This window comes from Dama dama, chromosome 2 (genome assembly GCF_033118175.1).
Source record: "Dama dama isolate Ldn47 chromosome 2, ASM3311817v1, whole genome shotgun sequence".
Classification (NCBI taxonomy): Eukaryota; Metazoa; Chordata; class Mammalia; order Artiodactyla; family Cervidae; genus Dama; species Dama dama.
This window is the reverse complement of record NC_083682.1, coordinates 4,081,385-4,088,106: the sequence shown is the minus strand read 5'-3', so window position 1 is coordinate 4,088,106 and position 6,722 is coordinate 4,081,385. Positions and strand designations below refer to the sequence as shown.

Sequence of the window (6,722 nt, the reverse complement as noted above, 5' to 3'; positions counted from 1 at the left end):
CCGTGGGATTCTCCAGGCAAGAATACTGGAGTGGGTTGCTGTGCCCTCCTCCAGGGGATCTTCCCGGCCCAGGGATCGAACCCGAATCTCCTATGTCTCCTGCCCTGGCAGGCAGGTTCTTTACCACTAGCGCCATCTGAGAAGCCCAGATACATGCAGACATATAACTAAATCACTTTTCTGTACCGGAAACTAACATAACACTGTGACTCCACTATACTTAAAATTTCTTTCATTAAAAAGTCTTAACCCCATCAAAAGAGAGTAAACTGCTATAAAGGACATTCCTGCGACCCGTGGGGAAGTGTGAATGTGGACCGTCTGTTGGTCAACAGTTTGTGATGGTTAAATTTCCTGAGTTTGCTCCTTCTCTTGTGGTTCTGGAGAAAGTGTCTTTGCTTGTGAAGTATTTAGAAATAAAAGTGTTACACATCCACAGCTAAGTTTCAAACGGTTCAGAAAAACATGTGTGTAGGAGAGTAAGGAGTGCTTCCCAGGTGGTTCAGTACTAAAGAATCGGCCTGCAAGGCAGGAGATAAGGGTTCGATCCCTGGGTGGGAAGATCCCCTGGAGGAAGGCATGGCAACCTACTCCGGTATTCTTGCCTGGGAAAGCCTATGGACAGAGGAGCCTGGCGGGCTCCAGTCCATGGGGTCGCAAAGAGTTGGACATGACTGAGCTTGCACATACACAGAAGAGTAAGACACACACGTGGCAGACGTCAGTAATTGTGGAGGAAGCGGGGAATGGGGGTTTCTGAGGCTGTTCAGGAAACTTCTCTGGTGGTTTGGAATTTTTCAAAATTAAACATAGAGGGGGAAGCCCCACCCACCTGCCTGGAACCCACTCACGGCTTCTCGTCCAGGCAGCAACTGGCCCACTGGGGAGGGGTTTCCAGCCCCCAACCAGGTTCCCAGGCGCGCTCCCTTTGAAGTGCAGCAAGAGTGCTGTGATTCCCCAGGTTTGCTGTCATCACACCGTTTTCCAGAGCAGGAAACTGAGCTCCGGAAGGCCACGTGGCCGACCCACCGTACCACGCATGGCGCGGCACCAGGAGGGGGTGGAGGAGTCGGGCTGTTCTGGGTCCTCCGGGGGCGTGTCTCCTGGGTGAATGGGAGTCACGTTGCCTCCCTGATGTCACAGGACATATTTTCCGAGGCAGCCGTCCCCTGGGCACTGACCCCAAAGGCTCTCCAGTCCTCAGAGGCTCCTCCCTGCCCCTCCCTGCCAGCAGACAGGGGCTCAGCCTGGCTTCCGACGGGGCTTCTCTTCACTCATCAGCGATGCTGGTTCTTTGCTTGTTTGTTTGGCTGCACTGGGCTTAGCTGGTGCACTTGGGATCTCGGATCTTCATCTCAGCATGTGGGATCTAGCTCCCCGACCAGAGATCGAGTCCCGGCCGCCTGCATTGGGAGTGTGGAGTCTTAGCCCCTAGACCAACAGGGAAGTCCCTGTGATGCTGTTTTTTAAAAATGGGAAGCCATGTTTATAGACTTGGGGGAGCGGTCTCATTCCATAGTGGGGAGTCAGCCCCCTCTTGGAAGGGGTTACCTAAGAGGCAATCCCAAGCCTAGAAAACAGGGAATAGCCCTTTGGGGAATCGGAAGGTGGTGAGAAGTCCAGCTTTGACCCAACGTTCCAGAGCATTCTGTACCGTTTATTACTGACGGTCCTCACCGTGGAGTTGAGTTCAGGCTCTGGGCCAGACGCTGTGTGCATGTGTGTGCACACTTGTGAATGTGCAGATGTGTGTGAGTATGTGCATGAAGGCGTGTACTCGAGTGTGCTTGAGCGTGTACCTACATGTGTGTGTGGTTGTGTGCACAAGCCCCTGGGACCTGTGGCTCCGGCCGTGGCCCCCCGAGGGTACTGTCCCCATTTCACAGCTGCGGAAATGCAGCTCAGAAAGGACCCTGGCCCCGTTTACAGAACTTACCGCACTTCTCATCAAAGGATGGTTTCAGCCGTTGGTCCCATATCACCCTCTGCCCCGTGTCCGGTGAGCTCCGTGGTGGGGGCCTTGGAGGTGTTGGCAGGTACTGAAGCCCCAGGGCCCCGCCTGGCCCTGGCGTGCATCTGACCTGATAAATGTCCACTGAGGGAAGGGGGGAAGCCTACGAGAGCGGTGTCCTGAGCCGCCCAAGCCTCCGGCCCTGCCTTTCTGGAAGGTCAGTGGAGACCAGAGGTATTTCTGTTTTGAGGCATTTAAACAGATGCTCCGACCTCCACTCCAGCTAGGGTTTCTGGCTGCACACACCACAGACCAAGGGGTTGGAGATTCCTTCCAGAGGCTCCTGCGGCGGGCCAGGGACCAGCCCTGGACCCAGCTTCCCCATCTAGGAAATGGGAGGAGATTCGCCTGCAGAGGGTGGGCCCCAGGTCCCAGGCCCCCAGCACTGCTGCCGGGGGGCTCCCAGGCCAGCTGGCCCGCACCCCGCCACTCGGTCCACAGGAGCTGGTTGCAGCCTGCCCTCCATCCCAAGACGGCCCGTGAGCGCCCAGGTGACCCGACCCCTTGTGTCTGGCCTGAGTCTCGTTTCCCACCGTCTACAGGACGCAGCCCCTTTCTGCAGACGGGGAGAGTGAGGCAGGGAGCAGCCGGCCAGCTGATCTTCACCAGTGGAGGTAGAAGGGTGCTCCAACCCCTTCACCCTCTTTCCCACACACTGCCCAGCCCCGAGTCCTGGTTTGGGTCTCGATGTCACCCCTGTGTCCTTACAGAACAGCATCGGCTCATTCCTGGTCCCTGGATCCAGACCTACGAGCCCCCGAATCTCTGTCCTGTCTTCCAGGAAGGGGTCACCAGCGTCAGCACCTTCTCCAAGCTGGTCCTGATCCCAGGAGGCCAGGAATCCGTCCCATGGATGGACCGGGTCCTCCCCGCCCCGTGTCATCCTTGCCATTCAGCGTCTAGTTCCCATGGTTTTTGTAGCTCTTCCTGGATCTTTCTAGAAGCTTCCTCAAGAGTGTTGGAGTGATGGGATCTGTTCTATACAGAGAAGATAAGCATGATCCTTGGGCAAGTATGACACGCCCGTCATTTGAACTGGATTCGAAGGCCTAAGTCTGGCAGCGGCCCTGTGGTTGCTCCAGAAGGCTGTTTAAGCACCCCGGAGGGTGTGTGGTTATGGGGTGTCCCCTGCAGAGCTGCTGGCCCCCGGGCAGTGGAGAGGACCCCTTCCCAGCGCAGAACACCTGACCTGTGGTGGGCGGAGCTTCCTCTTCCATCTTCAGCGTCTAGTTCCCATGGTTTTTGTATCTCTTCCTGGTTCCTTCTAGAAGCTTCCTCAAGAGCGTTGGAGTGATGGGATCTGTTCGATACAGAGAAGATAAGCGTGATCCCTGGGCAAGGATGACACGTGAAGTCATGAAGCATTCTATGTTTATAATATAGTTTTGCTTAATTCAAAAAAAAAGAGAGAGAGTTGGAGAGATGGGATTTTTTTCCTCTTGATCTCGGAACCAGTGACCCAGATGAGGAGCTGGGCTGAGCCCTGGCTCCTCTGCCCTTTCTGATGTGAGGTCGGCAGCTGCACTAACCACAGAGGAGGCCCCTCCCGCAGCCCTGAGACCCCCCAGCAGGCATTACGGCCCCCCGCCTCCCACCAGGCTGCAGGAGATACTCCTGAGGGGTGGCCCTTGGCTTCCCATCCTCTCTGACTGCAAATCACCTTATGGCCTTTCCAGGCACCTCCGACACGTTAGGCTCTACCACGACCCAGGTCCTCACCCCTGCGCGAAGGCATGGCTGCCCTTTGGGGGGGCCAGGGAACTTCTGGGCAGCAGCGCAGGGCTCCACATCGCTGTCCAGGGGTGACCATCACACATGACCCCAACTGGGGCGGCTTGCAGCCACCAGCCTGTCTCTCACCGTCCCGAGCCTGGAAGCCCAAGATCTTGATGTGAGCAGGGCTGGTTCTTGCCCGAGTATCTGAGGATCCTGCCTCTTCCAGCTCGGGGGCCTCCAAGTGTCCCCCGGCCTGTGGCCGCCTCTCTCCAGCCTCTGCCTTCATCATCACGTGGCTTCTCTCTCCCCTCTTCTCCGTGTCAGATGTCCCTCTGCCTCTCCCCATAAGGACACTCATCCCTGGATTCGGGGGTCACCTGGGTAAACCAGGACAATCTCATTTCAAGTTCCCTGATTACATCTCACAATTGACTATCAACACTGTTACAGTGTACATGCATCGATTCTACATGATTCAGTCCTTTACACAGTTCCATTGAAATGTAAGTATGATTTTTTATATGGTATAATTCTTTTGTGATTAATTTCAACTTTGTATTTCTTTTGTGGTTGATCTTTGCTGCTGAACTGGGGTTTGAAGTTTAGAATTTAATATTGATCACTTTCATTACATGTCACACTGCTATTCTGAATCCAGCCTACTAGTTTTCCTGCTTAGTGTCTAGCTAGTTTTTTAGCTTTAGTGCATTCTTGGAGAAGGAAGTGGCAACCCACTCCAGTATTCTTGCCTAGAGAATCCTGTGGACAGCGGAGCCTGGTGGGCTGCCGTCTATGGAGTCACACAGAGCCGGACACGACTAAAGCGACTTAGCATGCATGCATGTATTGGAGAAGGAAATGGCAACCCGCTCCAGTGTTCTTGCCTGGAGAATCCCGGGGATGGAGGAGCCTGGTGGGCTGCCATCTATGGGGTCGCACAGGGTCGGACACAACTGAAGCGACTTAGCAGCAGTAGCAGCAGCAGCAGGGAAGAAAGAAAGTTAGTCACTCCGTCATGTCCAACTCTTTGCTGCCCCAAGGACTGTAGCCTCCCAGGCTCCTCTGCGCATGGAATCCTCCAGGCAAGAATTTTGGAGTGGGTTGCCATTTCCTTGTGAAGACCTTTTGTCTAAATAAGGTCACACTCACAGTTTCCGGGTGGACATCCTTGGGGGACACAGGTCAGCCCCCCATCAGCAGGCGGCTCGGTCAGTCCCACACTGTCCACCCGAGATGGCTCCTCCTTTGCCCAGAGAGGAGGGCTGGAGCAGAGGCAGGGGACCTCTGTGTGTGCCCCAGGGGGCGGGCAAGGGGTCCTCTGGAAAGCCGGGAGAGACGCCCAGGACTGGCCGGAGAGGGTCACCCCGGGAAAGGGCCAGGCGGCCTCTCGACGCTAGCTCACTAAGGGCTCCCCTCCCGGCACCCTGGGGGCCGAACGGCTCATTGGCTTGGCTTCCCTCTGGCCTGCCAGGTTCCCAATGCACCCTCCCCAGGCCCCCGGAACACCCTGGCATAGTCCCACCAGGCCAAACCCAACAATTGGAAGCTGGGCCTCTGCATCCCATAGTGGGTGAGGCCTGGGGAGAAAACCTGTGACTCTGAAACAGAGGGGGAGGCTGCGTGCTCAGTGCTAAACACACAGTCAGGTGAGCGGGGGAGCAACCAAACTCTTGGGTCCCCAGCTGGAATCGTCTCCATGGAGGCTGAGCGCGCAGAGCTGGACACCGGCTGGGTGCACAGCGACCTTCTGACTGTGAAAGCAAGAAGGGAGTAAAAAGAACAAAAACACGCTCCGAGCTACAGGAAAAAGATAACTCATCCACTTCATTCCTATTCGCCTATGTCTGTGCTTTCTCTATCTGCGCTACACTGAAAACGGATCATCTTTAAAATCGCAACACAGAAGCTCTAGAATCGACTATTTCCGAGACGTTGACTCAGGGCAGCAGACAAAGGATCCCCGAGGCTTGGTTGAGTGACTCCGATCGGTCAACACTGCGTGACCACCTGCAGGGACGTCCGTGCGGCTTCAGTGGTCAAAGGTGTGTGGACGGCCCAGCCTTACAAGTCCCCAAGTGTCACCTTCCTCCCAGACATTCCCCAGCTCTGGGCACAATGGCCTGGCCACTCCGGCCCCGCCAGCCGGAACCTTCCTGCCACTTCCTTGGAGGGTCGGGGCACTGCCCTCGCGGGTGGAATCCGTGTCTGCCCGAGGTGGTGACCTCCTCCCGGGGGCCAGCCTCTCGAGACCACTTTGTGCTCACAAAGCAGGCTTTTAACTTGTGAAATACTTTCGCAGTTCACGACCATGCCTCCTCCCAAGGGCTCCATGAAATTCTCGGAGACCTGTCACACCCAGCGAATCGGGAGGGCTTTGATTTAGCGGACAGATGCTTGCCAGCTGACACTCGGAGAGACTGAAGGAGGCGGGGAGAATTAAATAAGAAGTGGGGTGTCAGCTCCCAAAAGGTGGCATATCTCTGCCCTAATTCCTTGACGCCCAGTGTGGCTCAGAGGTCAGGGCTGTTAATGGGCAGGGAACAAATTGGGGGCTGCCACCTGTGGCTCTTCCAAGGGGGGAGGGGGCTCCCCCTTTACAGTTCAGGGGCCAGTTGACTCTGAGCAAAGCCCAGGTGCTCCAGAGCCTGACACTCACCTGCTTCGTGGTGCTCCCCAGCCTCTCTGAGCTGCCGTTATCTTCATCTGGAAGACGGGGCTCCTCCGAACAGGAAATAAAATGATGAATGGAATCACCGTACACAGTACTTGGCACACGGTCAATGCTATCATTTTCTAGTTCTGTCTCCCAGCAACCCAGTCAGTTGGAGAGGAGGTATTTTCCTCCCTAGAGGCTTCTTGCATGATGCTGATACTTATAGGAAAGATGGATCAGAATACCCAGGCCTCAGGAGGCTTTGTCTGTCAGCTTCCTGGTCTCTATGAGTCAGGGGGCCCTGGCTCAAGTCCACCATGTCCAGTGGCCCAGGTTGTGCAC

The 6,722-nt window shown here is 55.8% G+C and overlaps 1 pseudogene; it reads left to right on the top strand.

The window, feature by feature from the left end:
- The first annotated feature begins 3,286 nt into the window (after positions 1-3,286).
- On the top strand, positions 3,287-3,387 carry LOC133041156 (U6 spliceosomal RNA; annotated as a pseudogene).
- Positions 3,388-6,722: the final 3,335 nt, after the last annotated feature.